This window comes from Salvelinus sp. IW2-2015, linkage group LG25, assembly GCF_002910315.2.
Source record: "Salvelinus sp. IW2-2015 linkage group LG25, ASM291031v2, whole genome shotgun sequence".
Lineage (NCBI taxonomy): Eukaryota > Metazoa > Chordata > Actinopteri > Salmoniformes > Salmonidae > Salvelinus > Salvelinus sp. IW2-2015.
In genome coordinates this window covers 3,665,262-3,683,192 of record NC_036865.1, presented here as the reverse complement: position 1 = coordinate 3,683,192, position 17,931 = coordinate 3,665,262, and positions in this window count along the sequence as shown.

Below are 17,931 nucleotides of genomic sequence, written 5' to 3'. Positions count from 1 at the left end.
TGAATACTGCAATCTTAACACAATGGGATTGTTGTGTCAGAGAATTTCGGGTGGGTCCAATAGAGAGTCATCCGTTGCACAATGAAAAACTGCCCGAAACGTAAACAAACATACATCAAATGAAAGAGGACAGCAAACAAACAAAAAATAACAACTAAGATTACATCGACAAGCAAAAAAAGAAACAAATACAAAAACAGAACAGAACTGAAGAAAAATCATATTGACAATGGACTGATGGTTTCGTCGGACAAAAAAACGCAGAACAGTCCATCTTTTCACATCTATACGTACAACTCCGTCAGGGGCGAAAATCGAACATCAACATTGGAGGGGACAATTACATGAAAATTTTCTCAGGAGCAATTCCTGAGGCATTCCTCCTATAAATAGTGCTGTAACACATTAGACTATGTTGTAATATGTTATAATGTATATTGAGGGACCATAATCACTATACTGGATAATTGGTTAGGTACCAGTAGTTAAACTGAAGGGTTGTTCCCAACTTGTTTAAATCTTATAATACTACTAATAATATAGTTATAGCAATGTTCCTTATCAGTGGCAGTGTTCCTTATCAGTGCAGGTGTTCCTCTTCTCTTAGAACGTCAACACTCTGTATTGCAAGGATTTGCCCGGTTCTGAAATTGTGGTGTGGGCTGATTATGGTTTTTGTTCATCCACTGAGGTAAACTTGGACGATGCTGTGCATGTCCCCTATTGGTGCCTGCTTGGCAACAAGGGTGAACACTGTCCTCTGAAAAGTCTCTCTCCTTGGCTCTTTCCTTCACCACCCTTCACTGACTCCAGTCTGTTCTCCCTTAGAAAGAAATAATGGTGTTTTGCTGTACTCCTAACTACCGGTACCCAAAAACTACACAATTAATCACAACAGCAATACCATTGCCTTAAAACAAATATTGGTTCAGTCACCAGTTTAAATTGAGAGTGGGGGTATTCATGGGCATTTCCAATTATGTCCCCTATTTTACAATCAAAAAAATTGAGAACCTTTCCATAATGTTGCCAAACAAAAGACTCAACAAACTTACCTGAGACTCCCTGTCTCTGCAGTCTGTCCCTGCATTATCTGTCCCCAGAGCTCTGCTGTCTTGTGTGCCATCTGCTTTGCCTGCTCTGCCCTAATGACATCATTGTGAAATATTAGTCCATTAGCCATTTCCACTTTTTCTTAGAACATTTTATCAACTGGTTCTTTGAAGAATTTTAGGTCTACTAGAGTTCTTACTTTGGTTTGGTGGTACTGAAAAATACTCTGATGTCCGTCTTTTTTAGCCTTTTTCGACATTTTTCTACATGACCGGTCTAAGCTGCAACAACACATTTACACAACCACATGCTGCAACGTTTTGAAATTTTAACATAGTTTGTTTCATATTGGCCAGGTTCAACAATAGCTGAATTTGCCAAAGCTGAGCGAGCACCAAATTCCGTTTCTGGTGGTGTTTGCTCCTATCTTTTGCTACCTGGTAAAGGTGAAAAAAAATAAAAAAAATTCACTAGCGAAATTTTCGCTTTTTCAACGAGACGCATTATAAATTATTTAAGACAATGGTATAACAGAGAGTGTAGTTGTCTTGTTTCAGTTTGGACTTCAGTTTATCGCTTTTAAAAAAAACCTTAATCCCCAAAAACGGGAAACTTTGAAGCACTACCAGCTGCATGCTAATCTTGGAATAAAACTGACGAATAAGCAAATATTCCATCTTGACGCGACGCCACATAAATGGAATAGGTACATAGCTAGCTTGTAGTTAATGTTTGCTTTAGTTTCGCGCTAGCTCGGTGCAAATTCAGCTAGTGTTGTGAACCCTCCCAACACTTTAAAAACTATATACATTGCTAAGGCGCGATTGGACTAGATTACCTCACGTCAGTTAGTGACATTTGAGTGCCTTCGCGACAGTTAAGAATACGAGCCCTCTATTTACCGTTGCCAGCTAAAGAACTGGCAGTGGATCAAACCATTCTGTGAGGCCAAAGGGCGGGGGGTCGCAATCTTGTTGAAATTTTAAAAAACCGCGTATAAGGTCTATAGGATCAGCACATAGTGCTTTCATTGCCGTATTATTAATATTATTGAAATACATAGTTATGTTTACAGTGTATATTAGGGGGACAAATCATATTTTCCCCAGGGATGGGGGGGTCGTGTCCCCCCACCGTCCCCCTGGGATATTCGCCTATGCAACTCTCTGAAAATAGTTGACTTGAGTTGTACTTTTGACAAACAGTGATATCAGTACCTTCAAAAATGTATTCACAATCACAACCCTTGACTTTTTTCTAATTTTGTTGTGTTGCAGCCTGATTTGAGAGCCTTTTAGATCCTGTGGGTAGATCCTTAACAAAAAAAGTACATTAAAAATCACTTTTAATCCCACTTTCTAACAAACAAAAGGGGGAAAAAGTCAAGGGGTTTGTGAATACTTTCTGAAGGACACTGTAGGTTATACAATGTCATCCGTGTTCATGTGTCTGAGTGTGGGGGTAGCTTTAAACATTATTCATTTGTTATTGTAAACGCTGATGAAACTCTTCTTCTTCAGTCATAAAATGAAATGCTGACTAACTACAATAAAGATTAAGGGAGGAGGTTGAGCAACAGACCATTAGATTAACATAGCAATATGGATGAAGCCCGCTATTGGCTTAATTCCTCACACCACTCATGTCATGGTGTGAGGGATTTGCAAAACCTAGATTCAAGCCAATGTCTTAACTCTACCGCTTCTCTCTCCCGGATCCGGGATCCTCCTCATCAAAAAAGCTGACTAGCATAGCCTAGCCTAACGGGAACAGGGATATCATATAATATAATTTTCATGAAATCACAAGTCCAATACAGCAAATGAAAGATTAAACATCTTGTGAATCAGCCATCATTTTTCCGATTTTTAAAATGTTTTACAGCGAAAACACAATGTATTTCTATTAGCTTAACCACAATAGCCAAAGATCAACGCATATTTTTCACCATGTTTCCACCGCATAGGTAGCTTTCACTAAACCGACAACAATAGAGATATAATTAGTCACTAACCAAGAAAACAACTTCATCAGATGACAGTCTTATAACATGTTATTACATACATTTATGTTTTGTTCGAAAATGTGCATATTTGAGGTATAAATCATAGTTTTTACATTGCAGCTACATCAAAAATAGCACCAAAGCACCAGAATAATTACAGAGAGGCAACGTGAAATACAATAATACTCATCATAAAACATTTATGAAAAATACATGTGGTGTACAGCAAATGAAAGATAAACATATTGTGAATCCAGCCAATAGTTCTCGATTTTTTTAAGTGTTTACAGCGAAAACACAATATAGAATTATATAGCTTACCACAATAGCCAAACACACAAACGCATTTATTCACCGCAAAGGTAAGCTTTCGCAAAATCAGCAAAATATATACAATTAATCACTAACCTTGAACAAATTCATCAGATGACAGTCTTATAACATCATGTTATACAATACAATTATGTTTTGTTCGAAAATGTGCATATTTAGAGCTACAAATCCTGATTATACATTGTGAATACGTAGCATCGATTCACCAGAATCTCCGGAGATATTTTGGACACTCACCTAATCTGACCAAAGAACTCATCATAAACTTTACATAAAAATACTTGTTGTATGGCAAATGAAAGATACACTGGTTCTTAATGCAACCGCTGTGTTAGATTTTTAAAAATGACTTTACCATAACATACAGCTTGCGTTATTGCGAGACAGCACTCACCAAAACGGCTGAGAATAGGACTCAACATTTTACACAGAAATACGAAATAACATCATAAATGTTTTCTTACTTTTGTTGAGCTTCACTAGCATATAGTATGTTCTATAGATAGTCTTAAACTGCAGTCATTTATATCTGAGAGTATATGAACATGTCTGGGCATTCTAACATGTCTGTATCCATTCGTCATCATCAACAGRGTCGTCCAGGTCTTCCTCACATTTTTGCTTTACATGTTTTGTGTCATCGGGAAAAGCCTCTATCAACCCTTGATACAGTTTGGAAATCAACTTTAGAAGTTAGTCAAAACGCCTTAAAATAGCATCTGGCTTGTCCGGTGTTTGTTGGACAGAGAGAATAAAGTGTTGTATCTGGAAAAAATCATCTCACCTCTGTCACAGACTGGCTGCCTGACTCTGCGGAGACCCCTGTCACCATCTGATCCTCCTAAAATGAGGCATGACAAAGAATTACCATGGTGTACATTTATACATTATATTATCTAAGAATAGAATCAATGTTTRAGTAATTGAAATTATAAGCTATCAAAATAWAGAAAGTCGCACACTCCATGTGTAATCTCCCAGCAATTTAATGGGTATTTACAAACGTTTCGGCATTCACAATGATACAAAGATGGAAATACAGGGGGCGGAGGTCTGGGTGCCTTGTGTGAATTCGTTGGCGAGTGAGTAAAACACCACTACTCTCGGTATTATTGGCCGACGTGCAATCATTGGAAAACAAACTGGATGATTAAGACTATCCAACGGGACATTAAAAACTGTAAAATCTTAMGTTTCACAGAGACTTGGCTGAATGACAACATGGATAATACAGAGCTGGCTGGCTTTTTCTTCGGGAGGACAGAGCAGCTACTTCTGGTAAGACGAGGGGCGGGGGTGTGTGTCTATTTGTCAATAACTGCCAGTGCGCGATGTCTAATATTAAAGAAGTTGCTCGCCTGAGATGGAATACCTCATGATAAGATGTAGACCACTCTATCTACCAAAAGAGTTTCCTAAAAACTAAAGCAGGAAGTACTAAAGCAGGAAGACTGTTTTGCTAGCACAGACTGGAACATATTCCGGGATTCCGAGTACACCACATCAGTCACTGGCTTCATCAATAAGTGCATCGATGACGTTGTCCCCACAGTGACTGGCCCCCAACCAGAAGCCATTGATTACGGCAGGTAGCCTAGTGGTTAGAGCATTGGACTTGTAACTGAAAGGTTGCAAGATCGAATCCCCGAGCTGACAAGGTAAACATTTGTCGTTCTGCCCCTGAACAAGGCAGTTAACCCACTATTCCTAGGATGTCATTGAAAATAAGAATTTGTTCTTAACTGACTAGCCTAGTCAAATAAATGTTTTTTTAAAATGACAGGCATTTACAGTCTGGTTAACACGACGCTCTGGTTAACACAAAAACTGCCTCACCAGCTCTGCTAGGGCGAATAAAATGGTCAGTGTGGTCTCATTTGTGCCTGGACGTAGCTAGCAAGCTAGCCAACGTTAGCTTGTGTGCTTGACTGCCGTTGTAAGTCCAGAACGCTCAAATCAACTCTACTCCTCGACCCGAACGTCCAGTGTGTGCTCCGAGAGCGAAACGGTCTGAATTTACAAACTGACAATGTGACAATGCTCTGAATTTATGAGCGTCACGTTGTACACCGCCATATTTTCTGTTCTGGGTTTTTCATTTTTCATGGAATAGAAACACCGTAATATTAATCAAATTAATTAAGCAAGGACCAGTCAAAGGTTTGGACACCTACTCATTCCAGGATTTGTATTTATTTTTACAATTTTCTACATTGTAGAATAATAGTGAAGACATCATAGCTATGAAATAACACATGGAATCATGTAGTAACCAACAAAGTATTAAACAACTATGGAATAACACCGGTCTCCCTAACACAACTTTTAAAGGATGAACCACTGTAGGCAGAAACTGCTTGAACAATATAAATCCCTGATCAAGCTTGTAGGCAATGCCATGGCGACGTTAGCTAGCTAAGCTCATGTGCAGAAACACGTTATCGGGTCAAACGGTCATTTCATGCAGAACTGTTTAAAGTTGTTTTTGATGAAAATGAAAACGTCTCAGTTTGTCACTTTCATTAAATTGTAGTAATGACAGTTTCAGCTACTTAACTTCTTGTCAATACGGGGGCGCTGTTTTCACAAAAATTGTGCCCAAATGAAACGGCCTCGTACTCTTTTCTAGAACATACAATATGCATATTAGTATTACTATTGGATAGAAAACACTCAAGTTTCTAAAACTGTTTGAATTATATCTGTGAGTAAAACAGAACTCATTTTGCAGCAAACTTCCATYCAGGAAGTGAAAAATCTGAAAACGAGGCTCTGTTTCAGGGCCTGCCTATTCAACTGGCTTTTATTTATCYATATGCATGCACTTCATACGCCTTCCACTAGATGTCAASAGGCAGTGGAAGGTGGAATGGGGTGTCTAGCTTGATCTGAGGTCGAATGAGAGCTTTTGGAGTGGCAGGTCAGGAATTTTCTTTGTCTTCCAAGGCGCGCCGCGGAGCTCGACATTGGCTTCTGAAAAGCGTTCGGTTTACACGGCGAATATCTCCGGGTCTGATTTTATTTGATACATATGATAATAACATCATAAAGTAGGTTTTTTCAACCGAGTTTTATCAGTTTATTCAACGTTTATTGGGACTTTTGGAGTTTTCCGTTCTTTGCGTCAAGAGAGGATGGGAATGTTAGCAACCTTGGCTAGCATTGTGGCGCGAATTCGACAGAAGAAATGGACATTCTAAAACCAAACAGCGATTTATTCTGGACCAAGGACTCCTTGTACATATATTCTCCCTTCTCCCTGTTTTTGTTTGCTTNATATATTCTCCCTTCTCCCTGTTTTTGTTTGCTTGGAAATGTTGAGACTGTTATCAGAAGAATTTATAGCGGCTAATAAATACACTGTCATTAATAGGAAGGTTGGTTATCCTCCCACAATGMYTGGAAGAAATGTCAAGTTATGTATCACTAGATTTGTTTTATTACAAGATTAAGGGTATACTGTGCAATTTTCATAAGATCTGCATGCCTTATTTGGAATACTGCACGACAAAAGGAGTCTCTATTGAAAACATGCCGACGTCAGGGGAGATTTAGGCAATCCCTAGCTGCTGGGCTGCACAGTCCTGGCCCTGGGGGTCTGCTGTACTGTTGTCACCCTGCCCTTGGCCTAACACACATGAAACRAATAATGAATGTTTCACTAAGATCCTAAAGCTGAGTGGGGTGTGTTGGGTTGGGGCGCTACAGGGCCGCGGACCCCTAGGGGCAGTATGGGGGGACCCAGCTAGTAAAAAAATCTCTACAGTAGTATTAGGCCTACGATATGAATTATATMGAGGGTGTACTGTTTCCCGAGTGTTAATGTGTATGTGTTTTCATTCAACTTTCGTTTTCCAAACCTTTCCTTTGAGACATTAAAAAATAAGATGGGAAGGAAGTTGTGTTGGGGAGAGAGTTGAGTTATTGACTAGACTGGTGGGGGTCGGGGGTGTAGGCGGCTCGGGTTGGCTGGGCAGTCTGGCTGAAATTTGACATAGAGGATGTTTTAAAGACAATCAAAAGTTGTCTTTCTACTTTATTTGTAAGAGGTGTTRGTTTGTTAGGCTATTGGTTAATGGTGAAACACAATATTGATTATTGAATTATCATGAATCTAGTTCAGTCTTATCAATCACTTAAACATATTTATTAATCTCTTTCCTAGCTTGATGACTGTAGGCATTTTTGCCAACTTTTTGTTGTTCTAAATAGACACGYCAAGAAGGGCCATGGGTCATATTAGATTGTGTATAAATGCAGGAAATGTTCTTTAGATGTCCCAAGAAATGGGAGAGCCTTGAGAAAATGAACGCCATTGAGAACTGAACGCTTTCAAAGATTGTTGCACAAACAACCTTTCTGAATGTAAAAGTAATCCTCGAAGTAATCATCTAGTTTTTCGAAAGTATCTGTAATCTGACTACGATATTTTTGCTGGTAATGAAACGAATTACAGTTCGAGTCCCATATCGATATAACCTGAAAGGCRGCTCATCAAGGAAGAAGCCACTGCTCCAAATCCCCCATTTAAAAAAAAGCCAGACTACGGTTTGCAACTGGACATGGGGACGAAGATTGTACTTTTTGGAGAAATGTCCTCTTGTCTGATGAAACAAAAATAGAACTGTTTGGCTGTAATGACCATCATTATGTTTAGAGGAAAAAGGGGGAGGCTTGCAAACCGAAGAACACCACCCCAACCGTGGAGCATGGGGGTGGCAGCATCATGTTGTGGGGGTGCTTTGCTGCAGGAGGGACTGGTGCACTTCACAAAATAGATGGCACCATGAGGTAGGAAAATGATGTGTATATATTAAAGCAACATCTCAAGACATCAGTCAGGAAGTTAAAGCTTGGTCGCAAATGGGTCTTCCAAATGGACAATGACCCTAAGCATACTTCCAAAGTTGTTGCAAAATGGCTTAAGGACAACAAAGTCAAGGTATTGGAGTGGCCATCACAAAGCCCTGCCCTCAATCCCATAGAACATTTGTGGGCAGAACTGAAAAAGCTTGTGCGAGCAGGGAGGCCTACAAACCTGACTTGAGTCAGACCTGAGTTACACCAGCTCTGTCAGGAAGAATGGGCCAAAATTCACCCAACTTATTGTGGGAAGCTTGTGGAAGGCTACCTGAAACGTTTGACCCAAATTAAACAATTTAAAGGCAATGCTACCAAATACTAATTGAGTGTATGTAAACTTCTGACTCACTGGGAATGTGATGAAAGAAATAAAAGCTGAAATAAATCCTTCTCTCTACTATTATGCGTACATTTCACATTCTTAAAATAAAGTGGTGATCCTAACTGACCTAAGACAGGGAATGTTTACTCGGATTAAATGTCAGGAATTGTGAAAAACTGAGTTTAAATGTATTTGGCTAAGGTGTATGTAAACTTCTGACTTCAACTGTACATTACCACTAACGCACTAGTGCTGCCTGCTATCATTATCGAGCTCAATGTGTTGTAGCTAATTAGCTTTCTCTCTGTTAGAGCTAGCAAGCTTCATACATTTACATGACCACTAACTCACCACTAAGAGTAGTGCTGCCTGGCTGCTAGRGTTAGCTAGCTCAATGTGTTGTAGTAAATAAGTGTTCTGTTAACGCTAGCGGGCTTCATACATTTAACATTACCACTAACTCACTACTAACATGCAGACCACACCGCTCGCGTCGCAAAATACATTTACACATACATGTTAACATTTCAACCACACTGCTCGCACGCGTCAACGAGCATCTGCGTAGCCAGGCGCTAAAATAGAACTTGGTTCTATTTGTTACACTCGACGCGCTGCAACTCCATTCTCTCACATCTCTTCATTCCAGTTGGTTGTGGTAATGCACTTCAAAGTTGCTTGCCAACCGCCACAAACTCCAAAGAAGAAGAAGCCTGAAGGAGGAGAGATTACTAGAAACAAACTAGTTTTATTGTTTTGTCTGTGGATTAATTGTCAGAGTAGAGGACCTTGTGCATTTCAGTTAAAAAATAAATAAAAATGTTTAAATCCCACGACAAATTAGCTAGCAACAGCAAGCTAGCTAGCTAAATTGCCATAAATGTTTAATGCTTTTCGACCTGTCCCAAAATTAATATAATAGGTTCAGTGTTTGTTTTAATATTTCAACCTGCGTGTCCTGATCGCGTCTGGTGTGGGTGAACAAAATCAACTTGCGCGCGTTTGTGCATGAGGAGGCACGTACGCGTGCAGTTTGGTCAGCATGTAAGAGTAGTGCTGCCCGCTAGTGTAAACAAGCTTAATTTGTTCGAGTTTATTAGCTCTCTGTCTGTTAGCCCATAGCGAGCTTCATAGGTTCCTACACACTGGTTGAATCAACATTGTTTCCACGTAATTTCATGGAATAAATGTTGAATGYACGTCTGTGCCCAGTGGGTACTAACTCATTAGCCTGTCTAGGCATACATGTCAGATGAAACGCTGCTGTAATCTGCACTAAAATCTGATAATCTAATCTCTTTGAACAATATTTACCCTTGAAAGATTTAACAGCCTTGAAGATGTTGTTGCCCTGCAAAGGTCAGAACTTCAGTTCACTTGACTCATAAGAACATGAATGCAATCACACACACACACACTATAAATACACACACACACACTCTCCTCACACAGATGAGTAGCTTTTTCATTAAATTTTCATTTTTATCAATTATAGATTAAAGTTGAAAGCCGACTCTCTGTGTGTGTGTACAACAGTGTGTGACAGGAGGGGATAGGCCTCCAACACTAGAACTTTATTTCCTCTCAATGACCAGGGAAGCAGCACCTGTTATTACTGAGTTAGACACAGACACAGGCATGCAGGTCCACACACACGCACAAATGTAAGTAAATTTAACCACGCACAAAGTAATTTATCAAGGTCAAGTTTTTTTCAATCACTTTGGTCCTATTTTCACAAGTATGTGGTGAATTTACAAAACTCCAAACTGGTTTCACTTGCAATGCAGGAAGTCTAATATTCAAATGTTTTTATTGTCCATTAATTTTGCTTGTGGACATCTTTCACCACACAACCATTGATATAGAAAATATGTTTACTGTGAAATATAATGAGAACATTGGTTTAATCACTAAAACACAACATAATGATAGTCTCAAAATTGCCATTTGAATGTATTATGCTACAGTACTGTAAATTACAGTACATTACGATGTTTTCACATTAGGCAATGCACCCATTCAAATTGAGTAAACTTTACATTTCCATCATTTCTATCTCATGTGTGATCAAAGGTATGATCATTGAAGACCTATTTCACAATGTAATCAAATTAAAGAAACATCATGTTTAGCAGGCAGTAGTTTGCATCAAGCCTGTCTTGAGCATTTCGCTGGCCATAGGTACTCATTGAAATACATCTTCCATCTGTATTGTATTTTAGTGTTGTATTGTACTGGTCCTGTACGTGACTCAACTTTATTTGTTTATACTTTACAGATACATTTTCTTAAAATCTATAGTTTACCAAACAGTTTAGAGATTAAGTGATTGTAAAATGTATTTTAACAAATGAGAAGTGTCACACCCTGATCTGTTACACCTGTCTTGTGCTTGTCTCCACCCCCCACCAGGTGTCTCCCATTTTGTCTCCCACCAGGTGTCCCCATTATCTCCTCTTGGTTCAGAGACCAAGGCGATGGAGACGTACATTGAGGACTCCCTGGCTGCAGAGGGTATCCCTCCTTCTGCCTCCCCCGCCAGCGCAGGGTTCTTCTTCTTTGTGGAGAAGGACAAAATCCTACGCCTGTGTATCGACTACCGAGGTCTGAGTGACATCACAGTTAAAAACGTTATCCGCTTCCACTCATCGCCTCTGCTTTCGAGCCTCTCCAGGGGGCTACCATCTTCTCCAAGTTGACCTCCGGAACGCCTACGGGAAGGAGACGAGTGAAAGACCGCCTTTAACACGGCTACTGGGCACTACGAATACCTGGTGATACCATTCGAACTGACCAATGCTCTTGCTGTGGTACAGGCCCTGGTTAGTGACATGTTGAACCGGTTTGTGTTCGTGTTACTCAATGACATCCTAATTTTCCCCCTGTTTTATCGGCCCTTTCTCCATCTCTAAGGTCCTTAGCCCCTCTGCTGTTTGCCTTATATTGCCCCGCACTCTCCATATACATCCCACTTTCCATGTATCTAGAATTAAACCACCCGTCTCATCGACGGTCAGCCGGCATAAATGGTGAGCCGCCTCCTGAGTGTTTGACTACGGGGCAGGGGATTCCAGTACCTGGTTGACTGGGAGGGTTATGGCCCGGCGGAAAAGTACTGGGTCCCCACTAGGAACATCCTGGACCCAGCCCTCATCGTTGAGTTCCGCCCCCGGGACCCCGTCAACCAGGTGTGGGCCAAGGTAGGATGCCAGGTGGGGGGGACTGTCACATCTGTCTTGTGCTTGTCTCCATCCCCCAACAGGTGTCTCCCATTTGCCCCATTATCTCCTGTAAATATATACCTGCGTTTTCTGTTTGTCTGTTGTCAGTTCGTCGTGTCCCATCAAGTCCTACCAGCGTGTTCCCGTTCCTGTGCTCTAGTTTCAGTTTCTCCTAGTCTTCACAGTTTTGACCATTCTGCTTGCCCTGACCCTGAGCCCTGGCCCTGTTCTGTACCTTTCTGACACTGCCCATGAATACTGACCCCTGCCTGCCGTTCTGTACCTTACTGACTCTGCCCTGGATTACTGACCTCTGCCTGCCCTTGACCTTTCGTTTGCCTGCCCCCTGTTTTGTAATAAACATCTGTGATTCAAACTGTCTGTCTCTGGGTCTTATCCTGAGTCCTGATAAATAGAATCAATCAATCAATTATATCAAAAGTAATGTGAGCATTGCATCGTGAAAGGCAATTACTTTATATAAACATTTATTGCAATGTGAAACATGCATTCCGAAAGTGTGAAAACTCCTTGACCTTTTCCACAATTAGTTACGTTACAGCAGTTTTCATCAATCTTCACACAATACCCCAATATGACAAAGCAAAACAGGTTTGTAAATTTTTTTGGGCAAATGCATAAAAAAAAATCATATCACATTTACATAAGTATTCAGAGCACGGTTACAGGCAAGATTATTTTTGAGTATGACACTACAAGTTTGGCACACCTGTATTTGGGGACTTTCTCCCATTCTTCTCTGCAGATCCCATCAAGCTCTGTCAGGTTTGATGGGGAGCATCGCTGCACAGCTATTTTCAGGTCTCCAGAGATGTTCCATCGGGTTCAAGTCCGGGCTCTGGCTGGGCCCCTCATGGATATTCAAAGACTTGTCCCGAAGCCAGTCCTGCGTTGTCTTGGCTGTGTGCTTAGAGTCATTGTGCTGTTGGAAGGTGAACCTTTGCCCCAGTCTGAGGTCCTGGGCACTCTGGAGCAGGTTTTCATCGAGGATCTCTTTGTACTTTTCTTTCCCTCGATCCTGACTAGTCTCCTGTTCCCTGCCGCTGAAAAACATCCCCACAGCATGATGATGCCACCACCATGCTTCACCGTAGGGATGGTGCAAAGTTTCCTCCAGACGTGACATTTGGCATTCAGGCCAAAGAGTTCAATCTTGGTTTCATCAGACCAGAGAATATTGTTTTTTGTGGTCTGAGAGTCTTTAGGTGCTGCAGAGATGGTTGTCCTTCTGGAAGATTCTCCCATCTCCACAGAGCTCTGTCAGAGTGACCATCGGGTTCTTGGTCTCCTCCCTGACCAAGGCCCTTATCCCCCGATTGCTCAGTTTGGCAGGGCGACCAGCGCTAGGAAGAGTCTTGGGTGTTCCAAACTTCGTCGAATTTAAGGATGATGGAGGCCATTGTGATCTTGGCGACCTTCAATGCGGCAGACATTTCTTGGTACCCTTCCCCAGATCTGTGCCTTGACACAATCCTGTCTCGGGGCTCTATGGACAATTCCTTTGACCTCATGGCTTGGTTTTACTCTGACATGCACTGTCAACTGTGGGACTTTATTTAGACAGGTGTGCACCTTTCCAAATCATGTTCAGTCATTTGAATATACCACAGGTGGACTCCGATCAAGTTGTAGAAACATCTGAAGGATGATCAATGGAAACAGGATGCACCTGAGCTTTTTTTTTTATTCTCATAGCGAAGAGTCTGAATACTTATGTAAATAAGGTATTTCTGTTTTAGATTTTTAATACATTTGCAAACATTTCTAAATCAATTTTAGAATAAGGCTGTAACGTAGCGAAATGGGGAAAAGTGAAGGGGTCTGAATACTTTAAGAATGCAGTGTATTATTTGATGAAACATATTAAGTTTGGTGATAATGTGACTGTATGATTTTGTGTTGTACTCAGTTAACTAAAAATGTGTTTTAAGTTGCAATATATAACGTTTTGACCAAACCAAATCCACATAGAAACGTGGGTAATATAGATCTGTCATTCTCATTGAAATAATGTCTAAGAAGCGGTAGATCTGTTCAACAGTATCTGTGCTATTTTTATGCAAACCTGTGCTGAAGTTACATTTTTGTGTCTTTTACTTTCAGTTTTGTACACCAGCTTCAAACAGCTGAAAATACTATATTTTTGTTTATGGAAAGATATTTCATAGCGGTTTAGATGGTACAATGATTTTCTGCACTGCACTTGCTTGTTTTGCCACATAAACTGAAATTAGGCAAAGTATTAGAATTTTAGTAACCAGGAAATGGTTGAGCGATTTCTGCATAGTTCATCTTTAAAGTTTRGAAACTGCCTTTTTGATGATCTGTTTAGAGTTTTGTACTAAGAGTTGTGAAAATGTACCACATACTTGTGAAGATTGCAACAAAACATATGAAAAAAAAGTATTATACAGTTGTGGACAAATATTTTGAGACCTTTTTCTTAAATAATTCCCTATTTCTTCTCAATTATTTTCAATGTAACTTATTTTTGAGGTTCCACACCTTGTTATTTGATTTTTCAACATTGCAGAACAAAATGTATTTTTGTAAACTTAAGTTTACAATTTTAATTTAGAGAATAAAGACATGCCATGGACAACATCATTGGCACTAAGGAGCTAGTACTTGGCTGTACAGCCTTTGGCCAAGTAAACTGCAGACAAATGCTTCTTGAAGCCATCTATGAGCTTGATACAGCTTTCTACTAGCAAATTTGGCCCACTCTTTAGCAGCAAACCGCTCTAATTATTCAATGTTTGACTAGTGCCCTCCACCAACTGCTGTCTTTATTTTCTAAATGACAATTATTAAACTTAAGTTTACAAAAATAAAATTGGTCTAAAGTCCAGTAACAAGGTGTGGTGACAAAGTATTTTTACATTTCAACATATTTTTGAAGAAATAGGGAATTATTTAAATGGTGCCAATATATTTGGCTGCAACTTGTGCCTGAAACAGACAGATTGTTCTCTGAACCAAAATATCTAGTTTGAGGAAATTAAACCATTTCAGGTAAAAAGTTCTTATAACGGCATTTCTAATTATAGAAAGCAGAAGTTGGGTGAGGTTCTGAACTGTATGCCTGCCTGAGAACTTCAGCCTGGTAGGCATATCACAGTTCCTATCTTATGAAAGAGAAGCCAAACATCCCCATGACCTGCCATGACTTGCCTGTCCAATAACGATCCTGTAGCTGTTGCTAAGACGAGAGTAACAGGGGAGGATGAATATGAATCAATACTGCCACCACCTGGATATTAAGTCTAACAACTCACAAACCTTTGAATACTCCRGGGGCTGTCTCAATTCTCTCCTCTAACCTCTTCTTCTTATCTCCTTTCCTTTTGTCTTCACTGATTTGAAATCACAGTAGAGGTGAAAGCAATAAATTTGCCTTCTCAGTGCAGAATCAGATGAAGGAAAGGGAACAAGGACTACTGAGAAAGTTATCAGTAGTACTACTGAAAATCAATCATTTATTCAATTTTATTTTACTAMGCAAGTTAAGAGCAATTTCTTGTTTACAATGACGGCCTACCCCAGCCAAACTATTAACCCAGTCCACGCTGGGCCAATTGTGAGGCCGGTTGTGATACAGCCTGGAATCAAACCAGGGTCTGTAGTGATGCCTCTAGTACTGAGATGCAGTGTCTTAGACCGCTGCGCCACTCGGGAGCCCCATCCCCTCATAAATGAGAAAAATCCATACAATCCTCAGGCTTTTATCTGATCTGAAGCTGGGACTGGAATAGCACTATATTGACCTGCTTTGTCCTGAAGACGTCTGTTAGGGCTATTGATAGCCTCATTGTGTGCATCAACATAGCAATGCACAGTCAAATCCCAGAGTAGACAGACAAACCTCAATCAAACTCTGAGATATTGCTTTGAGAACAATTCGAATGGTTGGACAGTTGACTGTTGACTATAGAGATACAAAGATTGTCCGTGCGTRACGCTGTGGCAATCATATAGGCATTTCACAAGACTCTAGTGATAATATAAACAATGGTGGTGAAATCTACTGTGGCTGGCCCTAAACTGAACTGTTTTTTTACTACTACCAAAATTCTCAGCAGCCATTCAATCTTGGTCTCGTTGCTCTGGTTTTTATACTAGGTTCTTAGGGACAAAGTCACAGATCATCTCTACCTCTCCCACTCTTTCACACCCTCTGTCTCTCACTCTCTCTCTCTGCCTAACCCCAATATAGCTCCTGTCTCCATAAGAGCTCCCTGCCTGCTGTTGTTGTGGTGTGTTGTGGGCAGTGTCAATTCCAGAGTAGACTGCCTAATAAGGTAATGTGACCCAGACGATAACAGCCTTTTCCTACTTATAGAAACTGATTATGCTATTGCTATCACAAGCATGGCTCTCTAGGGATATGTTGCCGGAGTCGGTACAGCCACCGGGTTTCTTCATGCGTCGCGCCGACAGAAACAAACATCTCTCTGGTAAGAAGAAGGGTGCTCAAGTTCTTTTGTTAACCTGACCTAAAATTACTTACAATCAAATGCCGATCACATTATCTCCGAAGAGAATTCTCTTCGATTACAGTCACAGCCGTATATATCCCCCCCCAACTCAAACAGGATGCACCCGTGACTAGAACCATTCAACGCTGGTCTGACCAATCTGAATCCACGCTTCAAGATTGTTTTAATCACACGGACTGGGAAATTTTCCGGGAAGTCTCAGAATAACATTGATTTATACAAACTCGGTGAGTGAGTTTATAAGGAAGTGTATTAGATATGTTGTACCCACTGTGACCATTAAAACCTACCCTAACCAGAAACCGTAGATGGATGGCAGAATTTGTGCAAAACTGAAAGCACGAACCACCGCATTCAACCATGGAAAGATGTTGGGGAATATGGCCAAATATAAACAGTGTAGTTATTCCCTCCACAAGGCAAATGATGGGGGTCACCTTGGGGTCATGATAGAGGCTGCACCAAATAAGTGATGTATTATATTAATTGATTATGCTTATGTTGTATTATTAGAAGGGGAAGAGCTATAAGACCCTCCCCCACTACATTTATAGGGTCCTGGACCACAGATTAGCAATATATGCATTATAAGGTTTAATACTGTTCCACAGTTCGTTTCTAGTCTCTGCCTCTTATAAGAAACGGTCTGAGCAGATGTGTGAGCCATTGCAGTCAAAACAGGGTGTCTGTGAGAAAGCGCCTCAAGGCTAAAAGAGATACATAGACACAGACCCCTGCAGGGGAGTAAATAGATAATAGACAAGTCAGACGTGAATGGAAAATGGAAAATTACTGCTGAGCCCTTAGAAAACACTGGACTATTGTTCTCTCCTGCAAGTGTGTATAACTGTATATGCATGGGCTTGGTCTCATGAGTAGAATGTGTTGATGTAGGCAGTTACACCACTAGGGGTCGAATGCAAGTATATTAAAGCAACTTTGACCTTTTTTTATTTTGCAGAACTTACTCTGAAACATATGTGCTGTGTTTCRGTTGTCAACTTRTGTCTGCAATTGCATTAAAAAAGGTTTGATTGATATACTTAACTTCTCTAGGATATGTGGGGCGGTATCGTCCCACTTGGCCAAAATCCAGAAAAAATGTAGCGCCAAATTCAAATATATTACTATAAAAATCAATCTTTCATGAAATCAAAAAGGATTTACGGGGAAAGCACACCAAACAATTATGTTAGCTCAGTACATAGCCACAGAAAAACACAGCCATTTTCCCAGCAAAAGATAGCTTTCACAAAAACCAGAAATAGAGATAAAATGAATCACTAACCTTTGAACATCTTCATCAGATGACACTCATATGATATCATGTTACACAATACATTTATGTTTTGTTCGATAATGTGCATATTTATATCCACAAATCTCGGTTTACATTGGCGCCATGTTCAGAAATGCCTCCAAAATATCRGGAGTAATTACAGAGAGCRARGTCAAATAACAGAAATACTCATCATAAACTTTGATGAAAGATACATGTTTTACATATAATTAAAGATACACTTCTTCTTAATGCAACCGCTGTGTCAGATTTTTTTTTAACTTTACGGAAAAGCACACCATGCAATAATCTGAGACGGAGCTCAGAACAAT